Source organism: Hemiscyllium ocellatum, chromosome 3 (genome assembly GCF_020745735.1).
Source record: "Hemiscyllium ocellatum isolate sHemOce1 chromosome 3, sHemOce1.pat.X.cur, whole genome shotgun sequence".
NCBI lineage: Eukaryota > Metazoa > Chordata > Chondrichthyes > Orectolobiformes > Hemiscylliidae > Hemiscyllium > Hemiscyllium ocellatum.
Window position 1 is genome coordinate 61,554,078 of NC_083403.1, and position 27,038 is coordinate 61,581,115.

A 27,038-nucleotide genomic window follows, 5' to 3' on the forward strand; every position below is an offset into this window, starting at 1 on the left:
ATATGAACTTGGCTGAGTGACAGGGAAGTAGAGAATAATGATAAATTGATTTTTATTGACTCAAGCAAGGCTTCTGGTGGAGTTCTCCTGGGTTAGTATTAGGACCCTTGCTCTTCCTAGCTTGTAACAATGATAGAAACTTTAGTATGCAGGGCACAATTTTAACATTTGCAGATGATATGAAACTTGGAAACATTGTTCTAACTGTAAAAAGAATAGCATAGAACTTCAAAAGAATATAAAGGAGTTGGTGGAATGGGTGGACAGATGTGGAAGAGTGCTTGATTTTAGTAGGAAGTATCATAGAATCCCTACAGTATGGAAATAGGTCCTTCGACCCATCATGTCCACACTGACCCTCCGAAGAGTAACCCACTCAGACCCATTCCCCTACCACTCTACATTTACCCCTGACTAATGCACCTAACCTGTGCATCCCTGAGCACTAGAGGCAATTTAGCAATCTACGGTCCCAGATTAATGAATTCCACAGATGCTGCGACCTTGAATGTTTCTTCCACTGCCTCCGCTCCGTGCCCACTTTTTCAACCAACACCCACCCACCCACCAACGACCCCATCTCCCAGACCATCCACAACCTCATCACCTCTGGGAATATCCCATCCATTCCTGATGAAGGGCTTATGCCCGAAATGTCAATTCTCCTGCTCCTCGGATACTGCCTGACCTGTGTGCTTTTCCAGCACTATATTCTTGACCCTGAGCTCCAGCATCTGCAGTCCTCACTTTCTCCTAGGCAACTTAGCACAGCAAATTCACCTAAGCTGCACATCTTTGAATTGTGCGGGGAAACCAGAGCACTCGGAGGAAACACATGTAGACACTGGGAGAATGGATGTAGGTTACCCTAGCAGGGTGACGAAATGTCTGGAAATGAACCTTCCAACTCAGCGATCAAACCTACAGCCAGAACCTCAACCTGAGCTACAAATCTTCTCAAAACTCGCTGGGAGAATGTGCAAACTCCACGCAGTCACTCGAGACTGGAATTGAACCCAGGTCCCTGGCGCTGCTAACCACTGAGCCACCATGCCGGCCAAAGAACCTCAAGAACTCAAGATTTTAAGAACTCAAAGGAAAAGCATAAATTAAAAGGTACATTTTTAGAAGGATGCAGGTACAGGGATCTGGGTTTATATGTGAACACATCATTGAGGATGGCAGAACAGGCTCAGAGAGTGATTAATAAAGCATACAGCATCCTCAACTTTATTAATAGGGTTTAATGTTAAAAAGAAGTTTTATCATGGATATTTGAAATACTATTTAGGCCCAGAGAGTACAGAAAAAAATCTTTATGACCATAGTTCCAGGGATGTCTAGCCTTTGCTTATAAGGTCATCTCTACATACCAGGCATCGTTCTAATAAACCTTTTCTTAAATAAGAAGACCAAAATTGTTCACAGTACTCCAGCTATGGTAGTAGAGTTGCGGTAGGACTTTTCTATCTTTTACTCCAAGCCTCTTGAAGTAAGGGCCAGCATTCCATTTGCCTTCCTGATTACCTGCTGCACCTACGTGCTAGCTTTTTATGCCCCCAAGCCCCTTTGTGTTGTAGCTTTGAGTAGTATTTTCTCCATTTCAATAACTCTCTATTCTTCTGGTCTCCCTTCCAAAATGAACAATTTTGCATTTTCCCACATTATGCACCATTTGCCAACTTTTTATCCACTTTCTTAACCTAACAATATCTATCTCCCCTTTAAACAATTTGTATCCCTCTTGCAATTTGCCTTTCCACCTATGTTCGCGTTGTCTGCAAATTTCGCTACAGTACATTCACTTCCTTCCTCTAAATCATTATTATATATTTTAAACAGTTATGATCCCAGCACTAATTCCTGTGTAACCCTGCTGGTTACAGGCTACTAACCTGAAACATAATCCACTCTTTCCTGCCCCTTAACCACTTCTCTATACACACCAATGCACTACCTCCAGCAGCACAGGCACCTATTGTATGACTGAATCTCCTAATGGCATTATTTTCAGGGTCACCGGAACAGTCAGCCTCTCTACCACAGCAAGGTGTGAATCTACAGAAACTACTCACTGTCTGAAGGTGTTTTTCCTTGAGTTTTCAATGCTTGGTTTCCTCATTACCTTAAGCCTTTGCCCTCTTGTTCATTACCTTTTCCCCTCTCTACTCTCTCCAGACCCCTTATGATTTTGAATGTGTATCAAATCTCTTCTCTTCACCAAGGAACTTTAGCTTTCAGATAAAAGTGATGACTTATTGCTGGTTTCCTTAGGAGTTCCTTGCCACAGACAGCTGTGGTGGGGAAGAGTCATTATGTATATTTAGATTCTTGGTCATTGTGAGAAGAAGCTGGGCAGCAAGAGTTCCAGCAGGTGAAGGAGCATGAACCCAGCTTCTGGAAACTGTTGTTGGTGAGTAGCAGACAAATTTTGAGAAATTGTTATCAGAGCAGAGAACACCAGCAGCTTCAATTTGGTATTTAAAGTACTTGACATTGTAAGGATTAACTAAGTTAAAGGGGTAAGACACGGCAAAAGAGCTCCAAATCGTAGGCTGCTCCTCTTGCTCGATGTGGGAAGCCCGGCACCTACACATGTGCAAGACATGTCTTCAGCTGCAGCTCCTGCACCGCAAACTCAGATTTCACAGGCAGGAAGGGATTAGGTGATCACCAGGCAGAGCAGGAGTGCTAAGCAGGCAAAAAAACATTTCCTGTGGTTACTCCCCTGCAAAAAAGATGCACAATTTTGGATGCTGTTGAGGGGAATGGCCTTTCAGGGGATTCATGGCACCATGGTTGGCTCTGCAGCAGGAGGGAGAAATAGGCATAGAAATACCATAGCTATAGAGGATTCAATTGTAAATCGTAAATGGCCGCAAGTGAAAGTTTAGGATGGTGTATTGCCTCCCTGGTGCTAGGATCCTGGATATCTCAGAGCAGTTGAAAGATATTCTTCAGGGGGAGAGTGAAAGCTAGAGGTTATGGTACATAGTCAAAAAAAGGGATGAGGTCCTAAAAGCAGAAGATAGAGAACCAGGGAGAAAGTGAAATGTAGGACCTCAAAGGTAGTTATCTCAGGATCAATTCCAGTGCCACGGGCTAGTCAGAGTAGAAACAGCAGGATATATAGGATGGACGCATGTCTGAAAAGATGATATGAAGGGAGGGATTCAGATTCGTAGGGCATTGGGACCAGCTCTCAGGGAGGTGGGACCTGTACAAACTAGACAGGATGCACCTGGGCAGGACCAGCACTGATATCCTTGGGGATTAGGCAGGTACTTGGTAGAGTGGTTGGCAAGGAGTCTTGAATCAGATGACATAGTCTCAGAATAAAGGAGTGCCAATTTAACACTGAGATGAGGAGGAGTTTCTTCTCCCGGAGTCTTAGCAACTCTTTGCCACAAACAGCTGTGGGGGCAGAGGCATTGTGAATATTTAAGGATAATAAATTCTTCTTCAGTCAGGAATAAATGGTTACAAGGAAAACACAGGCAAATGGATATGAGAAATATCAGAACAGCCATGATCCTATTGAATGGCGCAGCAGGATGAAGGGGCTGAAACTGTACGTTACAATCTTATGGCCTTATGGTTATGATCTAAAACAAGCCAATGTTTGGCTTTCCTATAATGAGTGACAATTCCTGACTCTTCGCCACTGCAAGGCATAAGTCAGAAATCAGATGGAATACTTTCCAATTATGTGGATATTGAATAAGGTAAAGGTTCTGAAACAGTCAATGTTGAAGCGCCATTAAGCCCCATCAAATCTGAACATGATTGTTAGGTGAAGAAGGAGGAGATAAGCATGAAATGCCAAAAGAGACAATGTGTCATCTCTGGTTCCTGAGGGTCTTTGTAATTATACCTGACAAATGAATGCAATATGTACCTATTGTTATTTTACGATAAATTACATAAAGGGGATATTCTCATAAACCTCACCAACTGTTGATTCTCTATCACTGCTAAATAGATAAGCCCTTAGATTCAATATTCCTCCCAAAATGACATTTCAATTTCATTTTGTAAGCTTTGTTTGTGATTTGGACTTCTGTTACAGTGCTTTCGGGGCTGCCAATCCCAATTTTTGTTTAATTTGGTCAATTTATTATTATTTGAAATAATGGAAAAGAAATTGACAGCAGCAGTTTACCCCAATCGCACACTACCAATGGTTTTTACCACAATATATGACAGGTCCAGATGCAGTAACATTTAATACATTGAACATCATCCAGAACAAAACCACTTGATGAACATTTCATTCACAAGTCAATGATCTACTCACTTCACCATCATTGTACTGTGCTCTATCCACAGAAGGATTACAGCAACACATTTACACTTCTTCAGAGGCACCTCTCAAACTCACAATCTCCATCACCAGAATTTGATTTGCATGATTTATGGAACACCCTCTGCCTGTCATTACACACATTCCTCAAGGATTGACTTGTTTTTCTCTCTCTGATGCAAATATACAATAAAATATCAGGTTTACTCTTATCACATTTTCCCAAGGGGTCATTCTCATTGGATTTCCCTCCCAGAAATCCCCACACAGGAGACTTCAGAGGTGGTTCCATCCTATCAGTTACCCTCAGCCCTATGTTGGGAGCTCAAGCCAAGGATGGTGCCACTTTCTCTGGCAAGGCCACACTCACCATATCCAAATCTTTGAGACAAAAACACCCCTGGAGTTGCCAGACCAGATTTCCAAGGTCAAAGGTCTCCACTGTTGGGCAAGTTTCCTCTTCCCAAGCTGAGTCTGTATTGAGAAGCATCAGGAGAGAGAGAAAGGAGACCTCCTCTGGGTACATCGGGGCAAGAGAGACATTTCAGTGTAAAAATATTCTCACTTTTAGACATTTATGTTTTCTCTCTTCATCTGTGTGCGCAAATCTCTGTTGTCCCACAAATGCAACACTGAAAGTACTAAAGCCACCCATCCTTATCTCTGGAAGATGTTCCATGGAGCAAGGTGTGGAGGGAGCAGCTTCTGCACCATGTACAGGAAATGGGTAAATGGCAGGTGAATGTAACCTTGGGAACCAGGCTCCATCTTTCCAGGGACACAGACATTGTTACTATGTCACAGGCATTAAGCGGATTCAGTCATTGTCCATTATGAAATGGTCCGGGGAAGCCTGGGGCAGTGAGTCGGACTGGACGGAGTTGGCTAATGCCTGAAGATCACAAGGAATGCAGTGTTCATGGAGTGTGTGTCACCTACAGTGTATGGGGTTGAGTGTAATGGTGTTACCTTTTGAAGGGCCTTACATTGTCTGAACCTGCAGACCCTTCCCTCACAGGATGATGCACCAAACCGACTCCCTCCCATCCCACGCCAAGTGTGGTCTCAGCCATTCCCATAATGCACTGTCATTTACAGGATGATGGAAGATAACAATGGCTGCTCCTCAGACAGTGATGTCCAGGCTGTGCCTCTCTGTAGGTGAACCCCACCCCCATCCCCAACAAGATCCCGTTCTTGGTAACACACTCCATTAATCTCATAGGTGCTGTACCATCCCAAGTCCCCGTCCCAACCTAAGTCTGCACCTGCCCACTTTACCATGCCAACCCCAGGAATGAGGTAAACATAGCCAGATGTGAGAGTGTACTGCTTTCCACTGGAAACTACTTTGCTGCTTCCCCTTCCTCCAATATGATCATTTTCTCTCCCATGCTCCATTGCCTCCCTCCCCACTATATGTAGCACTCCTCCACCAGCCTTTAATATCGTTGTTCCTCTTCATCCCAGCAGTAAAATCCTTGATCCCCACAATTAAATGCCCCAGCCTTCCTCCTACAGCACTGGCCCCTGATACCCCCTCTTTTGACACTTAAAGGATAGCCACTCATGGGCCACCCCCTTGAGTGACTTAGTCTGACAGTCCTGATCAGTGAGTGATCAGCTCCCTGACTGTCTTCCCATGATCCTCTAGATTGGTTGCACTGCATCCACAGGACTGACCTTGTCCCATTCCCTGGACTGAAGAGGTGTGGCACCTCTAATTACGAGCACCTTGAAAAGTTGCCTGAACTGTGATTGAGTCCCTGGACTGAAATTAGAGGTTGCTCTTCACCTATTGCGCTGAAATTCCCTGACTGATGGGTTCCTGCCTACACTACAGTGAAGACAAATCCCCTTAGACTTTGAGACATAGACGATTGTTTGCTGAATATGCAGCATGTTTCCTGCATCAGTTGCTGGTACATGGTGCAGGTGTGAGGTTGATACAGGAATGAACCATACAGCAACATGTCCTCACCTTTGACTGATGTCTGTTGGCAAGCTTCCTGGCTTTGTATTTGTAATGAAAGGCAAGGCAATACAACAGTACGGTGAGCCTTTTATCTCTGAATGAGAGCCCAAGGCACAAGAAAGCAAGGCTAGGCAAGGATGCTGCGAGCATCTAGATAAGTGAGAGAGTGCTGAAAGAGACAAGTGGGCAGTCCCATGATACAATCCTCAGGTAGAGAAATACATCTGCTGAAGCCATGGAGTCCATATAGTTCACTCCAAACACAAATGTTACATCACATACAAAATGCTTTTCCAACAGCAGGGAATGTTTCTGAAACTAAAAGGCCAGAAGTAGTAACAGGCACGAGTGACAAAATCAAGGTGAAATAGTAAAAAGCTGAATTTCATTTGCCGAAGTTGAGCAATTGAGAAGCAGTGAGGGTGTAAACGTTCAATATTCTTGACAAGAATCAGCCCAAGTGTCAACTTGAGGCTTGTGTAAAGCCATTGGCACTCAATAGTACTCAGTGCACATCAATGATCAGCTGGTTCATCATTACTGCAGACACATATCCACAACTGGAGAAGCCGTTCCTTTACTGCAGGCTGGTGATCAGGAAGATGGGAGAGCACAGTCTGCACAGACCACACATCATTTTGCTCTTGTATTTGACAGGACGGGTTCCGCAGCATTCCAAAAATGAAACTTACACAGCAGGAGCCATGGCAACAGCTAGTGACACAGAAACAATACTTCCTGTAAAAGGAAAGTAACCTGGATGAACAGCCAACAAGAAGCACTCGAATATTAATAAAAAAAACCTTGATGTTTTAAAGACAACATGTGTAATGCACATGCAGAGACTGACAAGAAAAATGGGAACTAATGAATGAGCACAGTATGTGCATTGTAAGTTGGTAACTGATATTGTAAATGATCTTTTTGTATAAAAAGAAAAATGTTTAGAATCGAAATGCAATACTGTACTAATGTGCCTCCTGGCTTGATATAGCTATATAACCTTGGCAATGAGGGACTCAGTGACCTGTAAACTCATAATAAGAGATTGCGGGGCCCCATGCTGCGATATTTGCACCATCAACAGCCACTGGTAAGGTGCTGGAAGACTGGCGGGTGGTTAATGTTGTGCCATTATTTAAGAGAGGCTGCAAGGAAAAGCCAGGGAACTATAGATCAGTGAGCGTGATATCAGTGTTGGATAAGTTGTTGGAGGGGATTCTAAGAGATAGAATTTAATGCATTTGGAAAAGCAAAGACTGATTAGGAATAGTCAGCATGGCTTAGTGCATGGAAAATCATGTCTCACAAATTTGACAGAATTTTTTGAAAAGGTTACCAACAATATAGATGACCGCAGAGCAGTAGACATAATCTATATGGACTTTATTAAGGCCTTTGTCAAGGTAGACAGGTTAGTAAGGTTAGATCACAAGGGATCCAGATGGAACTAGCCAACTGGATACAAAATTGGTTTGATGATAGAAGACATAGGATTGTGGTGGAGAGTTGTTTTTCTGATTGGAGGCCTGTTGCAAGTTGTGCAACTCAAGAATCAGTGCTGGTTCCATTGCTGTTCATCATTTATATAAACAAGTTAGGTGAGAATGTAAGTTATGGTTAGTAAGTTTGCAAATGACACCAAAATTGGTGGCGGCTTGAACTGTGAAGAAGGTCATCTAAGCGATCTTGATTAGATGAGCCAATGGGCCGAGAAGTGGCAGATGGAGTTTAATTTAGATAAATGTGAGTTGCTGCGTTTTGGTAAAGCAAACCAGGACAGGACTTACACAGTTAACAGTAGAACCCTGGGGAGAGTTGCCGAACAGAGGAACCTAAGGGTGAAGATTCATGATTTCTTGAAAGTGGCATCGCTGGTAGACAGACTGTGAAGACGGCATTTGGCACACTTGCCATTAATAGCCAGGGCATCGAGTTTAGAAGTTGAGATGTCATGTTGCAGTTGTACAAGACATTGATGAGGCCACTTTAAGAATACTGCATACAATTCTGCTCAACCTACTATAGGAAAGATATTGTTAAACTAGAAAGAGTACAGAAAAAATTAACAAGCATGTTATATGGAGGATTTGAGTTATCTGGAGAGGTTGGATAGGCTGGGCCTTTTATCCACTGTAGTTTGGAGGCTGAGGAGTGACCTTATAGAGGTTTGTAAAACCATGAGGAGCATAGATAAGGCAAATAGCCAAGGTCTTTTTCCAGGGTGGGGGAGTAAAAAACTAGAGGGCATAGGTTTAAGGTGAAAGGGGAGAGATTTAAAAGGAATCTTAGGGGCAATGTTTTCACACAGAGGGTGGTGCGTGTATGGAATGAGCTGCCAAATGAGTTGGTGGAGGTGGGTACATTTAGAAATTTAAAAGACATTTGGACAGGTACATGGATAGAAAAGGATTAGAGGGATATGGGCTGAACGTGCGCAAATAGGACTAGTTCAGTTTAGGAAACCTGGTTGGCATGAACAAGCTTGACTGAAGGGTCTGTTTCTGTGCTGTATAACTCTATGATTCTAAGATCTCAGCGAAATTTCAGTGCTTATGCAATGCTTTCCCTAGAACAACATTAGCTGTAAAGGAGCTACGATACAATAACACCCCCTTGTGATATTTGCACTAAAACAGTCCTTGTGCCATTTAAGGGAATCTACTCCAGGATGAAGATTGCTGATTTGCCCCCTACCTGAGAGCGCTCCTTGTGAATGTATAATCATCACTATCCCTGCAGTGCTCCATAATCCAATGAATAACTTATTTTGCAAAACACCCATGACTATGGGCTTCAATTAATGTACCTATTTCCTCCAATATATTGTGCTAAGATGGTAACTGATCTTGTGAGTTCCCCATTGGCCTCCTCACACCTTAAATATTGCAACATCATTTTGACAATCCTATTGATGGGACAAACCTTGCCCTTCTGTTATCAGTGAAAATATGACAGACTCCATCATGTCTTCTAAAAAGTGTCAATGCAAGGCCTGCTAATTGCACATCCCATGCTCTGGCTCCTCCCCTAGATGTTATTGTTACCATCACTCTCCCTAAGATTCATCTGTAGTTCCTTGGCTGGAATCTCCAATATCCAGATCATGTCGCCCTGGTTGGTAAGTTCGTCTGCACACACCCAATCGTACTTTGTGTATCCTTCACATCAGATCAATTTACCTGATCCTGCTGGGATAATAAGATGCTGTACAGTATAAATAATTATGTATTTACAGGAGTGCAGAAGACATATAATGATTTAGCACTAATTGTTCCCTCATGTTGTTTCCTTCTTCCTCTCCCTCCCACTACATTGAGGTACAGTCCCAGCTTCCTGAGTTGGTGTGGATTGAGTCTGCTCTGTGCAACTTTGCAAACTTGGACAGTCAATCCTTGGTATCTTTGAGCCTAGAAGACCCTGACCTGTTGAGAGAGTGTCTTGCTCAGATGCAGGCTCAGCCTTCCTGGCCTGAGCTGCAGTAGGCAGCAGTTTGTGAGCATGAATTGCCTAACCCAGAAGTCAGTCATCTGCAGTGAGTGATTAGGAAGCACAGAAAACAGGAAGGGTCAAAAGGATGAGGTGGATGTGAGTCTTTGGGTAGACATCTTGTAGAGAATATGGGCATTGCTTTAATGCATTTTGGGATCTAACTCTGTTTAGTATCACAAAGCAATGTTACTGGAGTCTATGGAACTTTTAGCAAGGACTTTTTGATCAGTTTAATATCAATAAACATTCTCTTTGGCCAAGGTTAGAATTTCTTCTCCCTCTTGCAGCTTTTACAAGTTAATCAGGTGATTCTGGCATCATTATTACCTGTGCTTTGCTCCATCTTCCCCCCCTCCCCCCCATGCCTTTATCCCCATTTTATTTACATATTAAACATCTCCCTCCAGATTCTCAGACTTCACTACTTTCTGTAGTCCTTTGACCAGTCTCCATGATTTGACTCTGATCTTATTTTGAGGTCAAGAATGTTCTGCATTTTCCCTTGTGTCAGTGAGTTAAACTATTCTGCATCTATTGCAATATATACCGTAGATGATGAACTTCAGTCCACCTTCAGTAATAATAAAGGATGTTGATGAAGATCTTTCCTTTGAACTGAAACACATATGATCCCAAGCTTTCCCATAGTCTTGTAAAAGTGAAGAAAGGGTCAGTTCGAGCAGTGACAGCAGCAACAACAGCACAAAGGTTAGTGAACCTAGGGGCTGGACATCAGGAGGGAATGGACATTGGGAGGGATGGACATTGTGAGGGAATGGATAGCAGAAGTGATTGGACATTGTGAGGGAATGAACATTGGGAGGGGATGGATTTTGGGAGGGGGTGGACACCGGGAAAGGATGGGCATTGAGAGGGGATGGACATCAGGAAGGGATGGACATTGGGAAGAGATGGACATTGGAAGGAAATGGACATTGAGAGAGAATAGACATCGAGAGGAGATGGACATCAGGAGGAGATGGACATCAGGAGGAGATGGACATCAGGAGGGGATGGACATCAGGAGGGGATGGACATCAGGAGGGGATGGACATCAGAAGGAAATGGACATTGAGAGGAGTTGGACATCGAGAGGAAATGGGCATCATGAGGGAATGGGCATCAGGAGGGGATGGACATCAGGAGCAGTGAGATAGCAAGAGAAAATGGATATTGGGAGCGAATGGACTTTGCAACAGGATTGACACTCAGAGAGAATGGACATTGGGAGGGGTTGGATAGCAGGGGGGGAAGTATAGATTGGAAGGGAAGTGACCATCAGAAAGCTAGTAAACATTAGCACATTTTGGGAATGAGTGAAATATGATGGTAAGGTTTGCGGTGTTATTGCATAGGTTGCAGACCAGATGTCTGTGTCACTTTGAAACAGGGACTTGACAACATGACCAATGATATTCTTGAATAATGCTAACATTGTCTCAGTGCAATGGATTGAATGTAATGCGTTGAGTTAGTCAGTTATGTGTATCTGTAATCTGTAATATCTGTAAGCATGTAAGATATAAGTCTGAGATACTATAGTGATGTAAATCATTAGCACTGCAAATAAATTTGAAGACATCTGTTTGACAATCTTTGTGGTATTTGTTGCACCAGCTAACATAAAGGGCAGCATTCAAACATTAGCAGTGACCTAGAAAATCATGTCAAAGTTCTCCAAGGGATGATTTACAGGTAAGCTTGGAAGCTAAGGAAGGTATTTAGCTCTCTTGCCTCACAAGTACCACAGATTAGAGCAACTCCATCTAACTATTTCTGAATGCCTGAATTCAGCAGCTAGTTTTCCCAATGCTCGAATAGCTCAGTTGGCTAGTACTAAATTTAAAAGAAGCTGTACTGTGTAAATTTGTGAAGGAAAGACTGGGATAAGATTTCTGAATTTTTAAGCTATTTCCCCTTCCTCCAGCCTGCCTATCTTAGAATGTTAAAATTCCTTTCATAGTATTCATGGTTCTTTGTCATGAGGCAGAAAATAGTATAACAAGTGAAAGGTAACAAGATCAGTCATGCTCCATCATGTACATATCCAGACCATCAGTCACAGAGTGGCCTTTACTGTGCAGTGGGCGTTGAGAACACTCTGTCACAAACTCCTGTGGTTCCAAATCTGGAAAATAAAAGGTAACAGTTAAGATGCCTAACGGATTAATTAATGAGAAAATAAATCACAGCAGAGGCCTAACCAGCTTTGGCTTTGAACATCATGACAGTCATATCATTAGATAGCCAGTTCAGGAAAAAAAACATATCAACTGACTGTCAAAATCAGAGAGGACTGGTGATAATGTAAAAAACTATTAGAATTCTTGTATAAGTGTGGCAGGATATTCCACTACATGGGAATGGAGAGGACTGAAATCAAGTGGTGGGTGCAAGAGCTGAAATAGATGCTGAGAGAAGGTAAATGCTAAGTGTTAGCATAAGAGTTTTTTCTTTCTGTACCTGAAAAACATCTGGAAATTTTTCAAAAGGTAGCAGTGACTTATAGGTTACTACACAAATTATTTTCTGAACTTTATGAATATTTGCTTTTTTCATCAGAAAAGAATGAGCCTTTTAAATTATAATTAGTGTGTTCTGATAGTTAATTGCTACACTAAGAGTGGCAGGTAAAAGGAAATCATGCTCTGAAGATCTTTCGCAGGTTTTATACAGTTCTCGAGTGAATGCAAGGTTCAGCAAATGGGGCAGATTTCTTCATTATGATGTATAATGCTTTTTACTAAATCTGGCAAGCGTAGGCTAACATTAATTAACTAATTCAGGTTGGCATTAAATTTCTAATTTAACCTTGATCAAATGCCATTCAGCTCTGCATGTTCTTATGCCTAGCGACAAGACTAAAACTATTCTTCCTCACATTACAAATTTTGGGGGTTTTCTGAACAAAACTGAGAGAATATGCCTCACTTTTAAATTAAACAGTATGTTATTTTTATCTGAATCATATACAATCAATTGAAATGAATTTTGAAGATGTGCAGTCTAGTCTAAGACAAGCTAGGAGTATATATTGTATGAACTGTTATGGAGCAGCTAACAATGGATAATGATTTGCATTGACACAATGTGCATTAATACAGGGAAAGGATTCGTATGAGCAAGTTTTCCATTTAGTTTTTTTCAGTAGCACCTCCCAAAACCATGGTTCCAATAGCTAGAAAGCGAAAGCAGCAAGTACATGTAAACACCATTGCCATTTCATCATCATTGCTGGATCAAAATCCCGAGACTCCATTCTTAATAGACTTGTTGAAGCACTTTCATCACAAAGATTGTAAAGGTCCAAAAAGGCAGCTTGCTGCCATCCTCTCAAAGGCATTCCAAGAATGCAATCTTTTTAAAATTCCACTCCAATTAGGCTTCACAGGATTAGCAGACTACAAGCAAAGATAAATCTGGATTGATTATAACATAAGGAATAAACATAACCAGGTTCATGTTGGTTGTTTGTTAGTAGAACATTGGTTTCCACTATGTTGATAATATTAAAATCACACTTCAACATGCAAACATTAAAACTCTTCTTCTATCACTTTCAAAATGACGTCCATCTGTTTATTTTAAAAGGGATAATGGACTGAAACTTTCTCCGGTCTCAAGAGAACCTAACCAGTGCACTTTTGTGACTCACAATCTGCATACCAACTCATTGTGTGTCATTCACGCACCCACTTTTGTCTTTTCACACTAGAGTTGGATTTTAAGGACTCTTTATTAGCTGTGTTGGAGTGCTTGAATAATGGGTGCATAGGTGGACAGATCAGAAGGCCCTCCCATATTCTCCGATACAATATCCTACTTCCCAGTTAAGTTTTTGTCCCCCTGAACCTCAGCATTCACCTACCTCACTCATTAACAACCTCAAGGTCAATCCAGATGGACCACACTCACCCCCTCAAAATATATGAAGAAGATAGTCTAGACCTCACCTTTTTCGTATTTGCCTTAAAGGTAAGTGTAAGATATTGTGTTCTGAATGCAATCCAATTGGTCAAACTACCAAGTTTGAAGCAAGACATACTTTATTACTACACAATAATTAAAATACAGATAAAATAAGAATAAAAAAATTAGCTTGACTGTAACTCTATCAAAATACTTAACGAGATAATAAATATGTTAACTACAATGGATTAGCTATTCCAAGATAGTAACATTCCATAAACACAGAGGAAAAGTCAGTTAAATCGATTGTCTCAAATGTTGCTTCTCTCCAGTCAAGGAGGAAAGAACACCAAGAGAAAATTCTGAAGGAAAGAGAGAACTCAAGAGTTTTGCTGTAGCAGGGAGAGATGTGCAGCAGTTTCCAAATCTCAACAGCTACTGAAAGTTAAACTAATAGTCTGGTTCTCTGGGAGCTTGATCCTATCCAATCTTCTGCTTCTATTGTTCCAATGTTTAAAACAAAATGCAAGTCCTCACAATTTGTTTACTTTATTGCCTTGTAACAGACTGCTCATCATCTTTGAGCCTTCTTCTCTCATTAAAAAAAAGGACAAAATACACCTCTTAAAGCTATCATATCATCACAAAATGACTGTCAGGTTGCTGGTGTGAACCCATGCCACATCCTATCCAATGTCTTCTCTATGGTCTCTCAAGTTGTTAATGTTACTTCAATGCCCCATCCATTCTCCATCTCCCTCAGATCACACATGCCTCCTCTATTCCCCATGGACCTTCCATGCCCCTACATGCCAATAATGCCATGCCATTGCACCTCTATTCTTCCACTGTATCATTCATTCAATCTCAAATCAGCTATGCCAGCTTTAAATCCACCTGTACCCTCTAACTTCCAGACCAGCCCATTCTAAATCAATGCCCCATGCTTCCTCCTTATCCATTCACCCCAGTATGCACTATACAGAATACACAAATACCATGCAATATCCGCAGAAAATATTTTACACTCACTGGGGAAAAAATGAACTTCTCAGCATCTAATGAAATCTGAGAAGAACGGTGTTCTGCCATGTAAGAGAAATTTGAAATATTTATAATCCTATTAGCTTATGATAACAACCAAGAAATCACATTAAGAGCAAAATCTATGATTATAACTTCTCTAACTGTCATTCATTCTCAGATGAATAGAACACATACTGTGCTGAAACTGATTAACATTTGAAACTCAGCCAAGCACTAAGAGTAGTCACACCTGTCAAAACAATGCAATGTGCTCTGGAAAGGAAGAAACAGGAGGATTTCAATGTAGATTCCATCAATGTACGTGAGCCCTGGTTAGATTTTCTTTGAAGTGACAGAACCAGGGTTTTATTTCAATCGCGACTAAAAAAATGACAGTGCAGCACAATGGTTTTAAATATCAACTTACTTTAAAGGACAGATGCCTATGTTGATTCAGTACATCATAATGTAGTGCCTAACAGTAATACCATTTAAGCTTCCACTGATACTCTTATTCATTTGGTAGAACTGGTCCTCACCCTTAACAATTTCTCCTTCGAATCCTCCCACTTCCTCCAGATGAAAGGGGTAGACATGGGCACCCGCATGGGCCCCAGCTATGCCTGTCTCTTTGTCGACTACATAGAAAAGTCCATCTTCAGTAGTTACACCAGCACCACTCCCCACCTTTTCCTCCACTACATTGATGACTGCATCGGCGCTACCTCATACTCCCGCGAGGAGGTTGAACAGTTCATCAATTTCACCAACACATTACACCCCGACCTTAAATTCACATGGACCATCTCTGACACCTCCCTCCCCTTTCTAGACATCTCCATCTCCATCTCCATCAATGACGAACGACTCAACACCGACATTTTTTACAAAACCCACCGACACCCAAAACCTACGTCCTCTAGTTCTGGACTCCCCGATCCCAAGGAAAAGACTTTGTCTGCTTTTCCTATCCATGTCCCTCATAATTTTGTAAACCTTTATAAGGTCACCCCTCAACCTCCGACATTCCAAGGAAAACAGCTCCAGCCTATTCAGCCTCTCCTTATAGTTCAAATCCTCCAACCCTGGCAACATCCTTGTAAATCTTTTCTGAACCCTTTCAAGTTTCACAACATCTTTCCGATAGGAAGGAGACCAGAATTGCACGCAATATTCCAACAGTGGCCTAAACAATGTCCTGTACAGCCGCAACATGACCTCCCAAATCCTGGACTCAATACTCTGACCAATAAAGGAAAGCATACCAAACACCTTCTTCACTTCTACCTGCAACTCTTCGTAGTTCACCAATATGTCAATGGAAAGGAGCAGGGGAATTGGTGAAGGGGGGGTCAGTTACTTCAGTTGGTTGGGCAGCTGGTTTATGATGAAGAATGACACCAACAGAGCAGATTTAATGCGTGTACTGGCTGAGGTGCCTTCAAATCCTCCCCCTTTGGTGGCCTTCAGGTTAAACTTACAACCAGGCATCTGTCTTTCATGAGAGAGCTGCCCTTTGGGACTATGGCAAATTTACTTATAATTTTAATGAAAAGGAATAGTTTATGGATGAAGCATTAAGCATATATACCAGGTAATTAAATACATCCCTTCATGAATTGAAGAAAAGAGTTGAGTATTGGCTGCCAAGCCATTTTTGATTCTGTGTGTTTTTGTTTCTCTGAGTTATATCTCAGTTCACTCAATTCCTGAAATAATTCCATCTTTATCTCTTTGGGGTTTGACTGCCTATCAAGAAATTCAACTCCATTTCTAATGCTATTACAACACTCACTCCAAGCTCCTTCTCAGCTGTGATCAATTCCTACTTGGTGGCGAGGTCCCCACTAGTGCCCTAGTAGATGCCTTAGCAACGTCTCCCAACTGAGTAAAATAGGTCAGCATGAAAGCAGAGTCAGAATGATAAGTGTGGCATCGAGCAACCACCTGGCTGCAGAAGCAGAGTGGAAATTAAGGGCTGACTAGAGGCATGAAAATCCAATACAGTCTCTGATATCAGCAGCTGATTCTTTTAAAAATTATCTTGTTTGCATCTGCTTGAACTAGATAAATGCCTGTGATTTGAGAACTAAGTGATGAATAGTTTCATAGAGATCTGAACAATATAAATGCACGCTATTGCCCTCAAGACATCATTTTACATTAAATATACGAATATAACTGACTTCTTCCACCATCCACTTGACACCCGACTGGAAAATGGGAAACAGCAAAAACCAAGGGAAAATCAGAGAAGATTTCTTTCCACTTTAATACTCACTCTTGTAGTACCAGTAGGGCATAATGGACACAAAATAAGCCTTGAGCTGAAAATGTGTTGCTGGAAAAGCACAGCAGGTCAGGCAGCATCCAAGGAACAGGAGATTCGATGTTTTGGGCATAAGCCCTTCTTCAGGATTCCTGAAGAAGATTTTCAGCTCTGATCTCCAGCATCTGCAGACCTCGCTTTCTCCACAAAATAAGCCTTGCCATCTCTGAAAATACTATAGGTTTTGGTCAAATGCTACATTTTAATTGTATTCTGCACTCAAGATTTTTAATGTATTGAGACAACTAAGAAGTTATATTTAAATTATTGCTTTCATAACCCCAAGCGGGCCAAATTTCTTTAAGTATTGTCATTGGCGCAACATGGCAAATGCAGCAGCCAATTTTCACACAGTGCTTTGAAGTGCTTTGAACATCAGTGTAATCAATTACCATGTCAACTAATTAGAACATTTCAGCAATCAGAATTCCAACTTCCATCCTTTTCTCATCTTCACATAGTCCATCTTTGACTCTTCCCTTTCCTTCCTATACTCCTGTGGCTTGGAGCTGGACTAATAATAAATATTCACTGTAAAGAGCCCATTGATTCCTACAGTTGCCCTCACAGTACCTATTCACAACCCACATTCTGTAAGGATATTATTTCATCCTCCCAATTTATGCTTTCCATCAGATCTGTTCCAATGACACAATCTACTGCATCAGTGATTCTGCTATTCCTTCCTTTTTGCCCCAACTGTGGCTCCCCTCTCCCAACAACAGAAGATGTCAATAACATGACCATCCCATTTCTCATATTTTTGTTCTAACCTCTTTTCATTCTTGGTGAAACCAAAACAGGGTTCCTCTTGACCTCAGTATTCATCCCTTATTCAATGGATCAACTTCTGCCATTTTGAGTACCTCCAATATGGTGCTTCACAAATCACTTCTTTCTCTCTGCTCTGTTTTCGGTGTTCCAAATGTTCCTTACCTGATACTCTTGCCCATTCCTTAATCACTACCAACAGTTTCCCCTTCCCATGGGATGAGTTCATATAAGCACAGGAGATGCAACGACTGCCCTTTTATCTCTTTCTTTCTCGCTGTTCAAAGTTTCAAACACTTCTTCCAGGTGAAACAGTCACTTACTTCTATCAATATCTTACATTCGTTGTTCACAGTGTTGTCTTGTTTACTCGAGGGCAACCAAATTTTGCTCATAAGTGAGGAATAAGAGAATGATCAGGGGAAAGGTAGGGCCAATCAGGGATAATGTAGAGAACTTGTGCATGGAGTCTGAGCAGATAGGGGAAACCCTAAATGGGTCTTTTGCTTTGCTTTTCACTAAGGAAAGAGACCTTTGTTGTGAATGAGAACTCTGAGGACCCGGGAAACAGGCTTGAACAGATCGAGATTGAGGAAGTTGATGTGCTGGAAATTTTGGCAAACATTAAAATTCATAAGTCCCCAGGACCAGACTAGATTTATCCTAGATTGCTCCGGGAATTGAGAAAGAAGATTGCTAAGCCGCTGGCTAACATTTTTGCTTCCTCATTCTCCACGGGAGTCGTACCGGAAGATTGGAGGGAGGTGAATGTTGTTCTTCTTTTCAAGAAGGGTAACAAGAAAATTCCTGGCAATCACAGACCAGTCAGTATTACATCTGTGGTCATCAAGGTTTTGGAAGGAATTCTGAGATAGGATTTATGACAATTTGGAAAAGCATAGCCTAATTAAAAACAGTCAGCATGGTTTTGTGAGAGGCAGATCATGCCTCACAAATCTTATTGAGTTCTTTGAGGAGGTGACGGGCCAGCTCGACGAAGCTCGGGCAGTGGATGTGACGTATATGGACTTCAACAAGGCATTTGATAAAGTTCCCCATGGTAGGCTCATTCATAAAGTAAGGAGGTATGGGATACAGGGAGATTTAGCAGGCATAGTGTCCCGCAGGACTCTGTTCTTGGGCCTCTGCTCTTTGTAGTTTTTATAAAGATTCGGATGAGGAGGTTGAGGGATGGGTTAGTAAATTTGTCGATAACACTAAAGTTGGAGGTGCCAATGATTGTATTGAGGGCTGTTGCAGGCTGCGCATGACATTGACAGGATGCAGAGCTGGGCTGAGAAATGGAAGGTGGAGTTCAACCTGGATAAATGCGAAGTGATGCATTTTGGAAGGTTGAACTTGAATACTGAATATAGGATTAAAGACAGGATTCTTGGCAGTGTAGAGGAACAGCAGGATCTTGGTGCACAGATCCCTCAAAGTTGCCACCCAAGTGGATAGAGTTGTTAAGAAACCATATGGGGTTTTGGTTTTCATTAACAAGGGGATCGGGTTTAAGAGCCGCGAGGTTTTGCCACAGCTCCATAAAACCCTGGTGAGACCACACTTGGAATATTGTGTACAGATCTGGTCGCCCTACTATAGGAAAGATGTGGAGGCTTTAAAGAAGATTTACCAGGATGCTGCCTGGACTGGAGGGTTTGTCTTATGAAGAGAGGTTGACTAAGCTCGGACGTTTCTCTCTGGAGAGAAGGAGAAAAAGAGGTGACCTGATCAAAGTGTACAAGTAATGAGAGGCATGGATAGAGTTGATAACCAGAGACCTTTCCCCAAAGCAGAATTGATTGCCAAGAGGGGTCATAGTTTTAAGGTGTTTAGGCGGAAGGTATAGAGGAGATGTCAGAGGAAGGTTCTTTTAGCAGAGAATTGTGAATGCATTGAATATGTTGCCAGTGGTAGTGGTGAAAGCAGAGTCATTAGGGACATTTGAGTGACTGCTGGACATCGTGGGCCGAAGGGCCTGTTCTGTAATGCATTTTTCTATGCTTTATGTTCTATAAATACAGATCAGATAACAGGCTTTAACAATATTTCCATTCTGTGCACAAGCTTGATCTGTAACTTCTCGTCATTTATCATGTTAAACATCCACATTACTTTCATGTTGACTTATCTGTTCACAATCTTCTGCAGTGTGAATGATGCTATACCAGTTCAGTGAACAGCACCTCAAATATCAATTACTTTCCAGTCATGAACCAACCCCCTTTTGGTTTCCATTTACTGATGTGATTTTGCTTTTAGTCCCTTTTTCTCTGTTTTTAGACAGCAGCTTTTCAATATTCTGCTATTCACTTCTCCTCAGAACACGTCTTTTGTTTCTTCACCTGTCCTATTATCACTCTGTCCAATTCCTTTGTTATTTCATCTCATCACAGAACTTCCCTTTCAGTTCTCTATTCCCTCACCTACCTCCTTCATATTTTAAAGCTAACATTTCTAACTTTTCCCAGTTCTGATCAAAATTACACTGAATTGAAATGTTAATTCTGTTTCCTCAGTCAACAGATGCTGATTTACATGGTATGATGTGGAGGAGCCAGTGTTGAATTGGGGTCAACAAAGTTAAAAAAAATCACACAACACCAGGTTATAGTCCAACAGGTTTATTTGGAAGCACTAGCTGTCGGAGCACTGCTCCTTCATCAGGTGGGTGTGGAATATTAAATCATAAGACATAGAATTTATAGCAAAAGATTACAGTGCAATGCAACTGAAATGATATTTGAATAAACCTGGATTGTGTGAAGTCTTTCATTTTTTAGAATGGGTTGCAGGTTTCGTTTTATTAATAGGTAAATCCCAGAACTTCTTTTAGGTCACCCTCTCCAAATAACTTAAGGTTTTTTAACATCAGTCGATGCATTAAAGATATGATGTCAGAGACTGTCTGTATCCCAGTCTTGAGTCAGACATGTTCTATTTCTAAAGTGGAACTTACAAAATATTACATGTATTGACTGCCTGCATTGACAGCCTGTAGATTGTGTATGTTTTTAGCAAAATGGAATGTATCTGCAAATATAATTCTGCAAATACAAATTCATTCCATAGTCCAATATGTGTGTGTGTGCGTGCATGAGGAAGAGAGAGAGAGTGAGTGCGTGCATTTAAGTGTGTGCATGGGAATATGAGTCCAGGTGAGAGAGTGTGTTTGCGTGTGTGAAAGCTTGGTAAAATGTGTGTGTGGGTGTGATGGAGTATAAGCCTCAGAGAGGGTGTGTGTGTGGATGGTGTATGTGTATGTGAGTGTATGAGAAGGGTCTGCGTGAGTGTGTGAGTAAGTAAGAGTGTGAATGTGAGAGAGTGTATGGTGTGGTGGGGTCACCTGTAGTGTGACATTAACCCAAGATCCTAATTGAGTCCATCCTCATGGATACCGAACTTGGCTATCAGCCTCTGCTCGACCACCTTGGGTGACCTGCTCCAAGGGGGACTTCGGGACAGGCAACAACGCAGAGTGGCCGAGCAGAGGCTGATCGCCAAGTTGGGTACCTCAACCGGGAACTTAGGTTCATGTCACACCACAGGTGACCCCACAACACGATACACTCTCTCAGACATACACACATACTCTTACATACTCTCACACTTACGCAGACCCACGCATACCCACACACCCTCTCAAAGGCTTATACTCCATCATACCCACACACACACCTTACCAAGTTTTCACACACACAAACACATGCTCTCACAAACACTCACATTCACACGCACACACTTACATACACACTCTCTCTCTATCTCTCTCTTTTTCATGCACACACACACACATATAACTCTATGGGATGAATTTGTATTTGCAGAATTATATCTGCAGATACATTCTGTTTTGCTCAAAAAAAATGCACAATCTGCAGGCAGTCAATCCATGTAATATTTTGTAAATTTCACTTTGCAAATAGGAACAGTCTGACTGAAGATTGGGACACAGACAGACTCTCACCTCACACCTTTAATGCATCGTCTGAGCTGAGAAGTCACATTTTTTTTAATAAAACCTTAAGTTATCTCAAGAAGGTGACTTAAAAGAAGTTCTGGGATTTACATATTAATGAATTGAAACCTGCAACCCATTCTAAAAGATGAAAGACTTAACAACAATCCTGGTTTGTTCAATATATCATTTCAGTTGAAAGACACTGCGATCTTTTGCTATAAATTCTGTGTCATATGTCTTATATTTCACAATCACCTGATGAAGGAGCATCAATCCGAAAGCTAGTGCTTCCAAATAAACCTGTTGGACTATAACCTGGTGTTGTGTGATGCTTAATGATTTACATGCTGAGTATTTCCAGCACTTTCTTTTATACTTTTCCTTTTGGGTCAGCTGTTTAAATATCGAATAGCCTTGCTAGCTATTCTTGAAATAAAATCTTTAGAATCTTTAATGCACACTTGAGACAATGTACCTTCTGAAAGGCAGCATCACTAACAATACCACAACACATTTGATACAACACTGAGGTGTGTAGGATTGAGCAAAATTCCTCCCGATTTAAAATACTGGACAAGGCCCTAGGACCTTTTCCAATATCTAAAAGCACTGGACAAAATCCTGAGCTCAGGCTGCAACAAACACAAACAGAGCCAGAATGATTTCAGTTTTCAGTCTGGGACTTTCATTCAGCCTGGAATTCCAACTTACACGTCCATTCTAATTGTGTATTTAACAAATCCCAACACTCTTGACCAAAACTAACTTTTATACCTCGGGCTACTTAATGCAACCAGCATGGAGCCTCACAGATACTCTTCTCTACATCGGGGAAACCAAACGTAAACTTAGAGAACGGTTTACCAAGCATCGCAGCCGGACCTGCAGGGGTCAACTGGACCTCCCAGTCACCACCCACTTCAATTCCCCCAACCACTTCCTTTCCGACATGACCAACCTTGACCCCTCCATTGCCACAACAAACCACAGCACAAATTGGAGGAACAACACCACATCGTTTGCCTGGGCAGCCTACAGCACAGAGAACTCAACATTGAGTTCTCCAATTTCAAATAACCTTCCTCCCCATCCCCCAACTCCCTTCCCAGCTCCTTCCCTTCTCTTCCACTGCTCCCAGCCACCAACCAGATTCATTCCTCCCAGTGACCAACCAGGACATATCCTCGACCTGCCTCACCTATCCCCACTTTACCACCTTGTCCCCGCCACTGACTTTATTTGTAGCTCCCCCCACACCCACATCCAGTCCTGAATGATGGTGACGCCCGAAACATTCTCCACCTCCTGATGCTGCCTGGCCTGTTGTGTTCTTCCAGCCTCCTGCCTGTCTCTTCTGCCTCAGAGATACTAGACATTCAACTTCAATCAAAATACATTCACACATACTCTTAGCCACCAAGAAGCCAATTGACCTCAAAGGGAACTCCAGAAATACAATGGCAACACACATTCAAGAGAAGCTAACCAGGTACATGGTCTGTATAACTGCTAGCCCTGATCCTACCTGGAGGAGAGCCTTTTTCAACAACAAGCTTCTGCAGAATCAACTTCTCCACAGTCTCCGGCCCCAACAAGCGGCTTTTGAACCAAGACTCACAGAGGCTAAAAAGAGAAGCTGAATTGGGAAGCCAAACCAAAGACAGCATCACAACAAAGGACGTCTTGGTGGGTTGGGGGTGGGGGGGGGCAGAGCCAACCAAGCGCTCTCTGAACAAAAGTTTCCAGAAACGGGCCTGTTCCAAACCAAAACTGACAGCAAGAACTTCAACAGTCAGCTGTAATTCAAAATTGTGTTTGCCCTAGTAGTGAGCTTAAACTCCTGACATCGCAAAGCTTCTGACCTAGCTGGCAGGGAGGGGGAAAGCGTGTGGTGATAGTGTAGGGAACCCCAAGAGTAGGAAGCCTGATGAAAATGTCAATGATTAAAACCATTGTTCAGGTTCTAATAGTGTTTAATCTATGTTTAATTTAATAATATATTTAATTACTGTCCTCTGTACAATTGGTAGTGTCAATTTCACTGTTTGTTGCATTTACCTTTAACTTCTTGTATGATATTTACCTTTTTTTGTACTTAAATAAATGAAGAGATTCTGTTGCCCTGAAACACTGGTCTACTGCCTTCTTCGTCTCACATTCTCTAGTTAAGTCCAGTGTCAGAACCAGGATCCTGGGGGTGATTCAAACCGCCTAAAATCAGCACATTACTGAGTGCACACCAGAATCCTACAGGTGCTATTCTGGATTATGTGGCTGGAAAGAGATTTCCAACTTGTGACCTTTTAACTCCAACAGCAACAACAGTCAGCCAAACTTGATACTTCAGACAATACGCCATTACAGTAACATCAAATCTTCAGGGACTTTTGTGTTTAATGGACTGCATGAAAACATATTCTCGTCTTAAATCACATTTCTAATGTCCTAGTTGAGTGCTGAGTTTGGCAAGAAGCGTTATGCATGGATCAGCCTTTATAAAACAAAACATCGCTCAAGCTGCAGGTGAATCTAAATTAAAATGCTTTATTATGCAAAATATGATCTTTTACAGGAGGTCAGTGTTTGAAAGATGACAAACATGTGCTGGAGTGACATTATGCAGTGCGCTAAGCTATGAAACCATGAATAATTAGAAGATTTAATGCATGGTTCAGGATTATATATGGAAGCATGATGTCAGAACTATTTGAGTGATCAGGATAACAAGAAACAATTAACCAATTTCTTTTTGAAGGGAATGGATTGGATGTTAACATTGCATTTTTCCCTGTCATTAACATGAGCTATAGAGAGCTGCAGCTCAGGTTTGGAGAATAAAAGCAGTGTTACAAATACATCCTGGGTGACTTTCCAGATGGGACACCACTAATTGTTAAGCTCCTAAAGTGAAGAGGGATGAACTGGCTCCCCTTGGATATTCACACACCCTTTTGGTCGGTCGCAACAAGGTTAATTCAAAAAGGATCTATTCCCTTGTGCAGATCTCCAGACCCAAATATATTTATATTTTAAAAGGACCCACTTACCCCCAGGCTTTCTTGAGGTAACATGGAGTGAGTTTACTGAATAATAAACATGAAAAGAATTAGCAACACAACACATACACAGATGAGAAAAACGAGATAAGTCTAAATGAATAAAAGTAATTAAAAATCATATACGGATCAGTCTCAGAATTATTTGTGAAGAGCTGAGTACATGACCCTGGGCACAAATTTGTTTCCTGCATCATTACAATGATGCAAGTTGCAACGGTGCCCCAAAGTGCAACATTGATATACAGTAGCAACATGTGACTGGGTTGGAGATGTGCCAGACTTGCTCTTAAAGGCTGACACAGATCAAATGTCCATGGACATGGGCTGCATGTGGCTAGTGCCCAGGGATTGTGCTGAGATCTTGATGCCTGGTGTCCAATATAGAATCCTTTGGAGCAAATAGTGAGCTGTAGTCGTCAGGAACATGCTCTGACGTCCATGTCGCGAATTCTCAAAGTTTACTTTGTTTGGCACACTTGCTAAAATAGCAAATGGAATAGCAATGAGGTGAGTTGTGTTATTTATGAGGCATTTAACAAGTATAATTCCCATACATTGGCAACTCATCACTGCCTATCGTGAAACCCATCTCACCATTTGGTAAATCCATAAAAGAAACAGACTGTTGCTCTTGGCGCAAGATAGGCCTTGCCAGACTCAATGAAGATTCTTCTAAAGATTTCAACATAGGCTTGTATCCTTTGTAGTTTAGTTGAATAACAGTGACCTAATGAAAATACATAAGGTCCAAAGAGGTCTTGACAGGATGGATACAAAATGGATGTTCCCATTTGTTAGAGAATTATGAACTAGTGGCTGCTGTTTCAAAATAAGAGGGTGCCTATTTATGACAGATCAGAAGAGTACTTTTCTCAGAGAGGGTGAAGGATCTATAAAACCCTCTTCCTGAAAAGATAGTTGAAACAGAATCTTTAAATATTTTCAAGGCAAAAGTGAATAGATTCTTGTTATGTAGGGTGGAGATAGGCTTTTGGAGAGTATGTGCAGGAATGTAGCTTAGCAATGACCATCTGGAATCACACACACACTGAAGGGGACAAGTAGCCAACACTTGTTCTTAATTTGTATGTCCATACAACATTGGTTTGAAGAGAAATGACGCTATGTTTGGCCAATATTTAACCTTTAATCAATATCTTTTAAAACAGATTATCTGATTTCATCATCATTGATTGTTCTTTGTGAAACCTTGCTGTGCACATATTGCCTGCCTTTCTCCCTGCATTACAGCAGCTTTCTTTCAGTAAGTCTTGCTGTATTAAAACTAATGCTAATTTCATGGCCGCCTCTCAAAGATAACACTTTTGTAACTGGATATTAGAAGGACAAAAAGAAATAACAATATTTGTTATACTTGGGATGAAAATTATGTAGTACACCAGATTGCCTTGCATAAATTTCTGTGTTGAATACTCTGAGGTTCAGCACTACATTGGGATGGCACAGTGGTTCAGTGGTGAGCATTGCTGCCTCACGGTCCCAGGTTCAATTCCAACCTTGGGCAACTCTTTGGAGTTTGCATATTCTCCCCATGTCCGTGTGGGTTTCCTCCCACAGTCCATAGATGTGCAGGTCAGGTGAATTGGCTATGCTAAATTGCCCATAGTGTTAGGTGCAATTGTCAGAGGGAAATGGGTCTGGGCAGGTTACTCTTCAGAGGGTCAGTGTGGACTGGTTGGGCTGAAGTTGCCACACTGTAAGGAATCTAATCTCCTGCAGGGCCTCATATCCTGTACATCAAAGACAGTTTACATTTTGCTGCTAAACCTATAGTTACACAACAGCATGAGCCCATGATAATAACTACAGCTCCTGTAATATAAACTGGATACCATAAGGCTGTGTCCTAACATGTGGTTGCAATAGATCCCATAAGTTCATAAGAAGATGGTGTTCTTGTGACATATTGTTTTTGGTCTTTGAATCAGATGATTCAGGTTGAAGTATTATGTCTCCCTAGAGGTGTGTCAAAATATGTCTGCGCAGATAGATCTTTTAAGTTCCAGAAGATGGATTGATAAATACTTAAATAACACAGAGCAATTAATAAACTAGCAAGCTGATTTATTTTACATGTAATAAATGAACAAACAGAACATAGTTTAGTGTGAATTTAAGTCAACATAACTTGATCTGGAACATGTAACATGGAAAAATACAACTGCAGCATTCTTATAAATAGCTTGAAT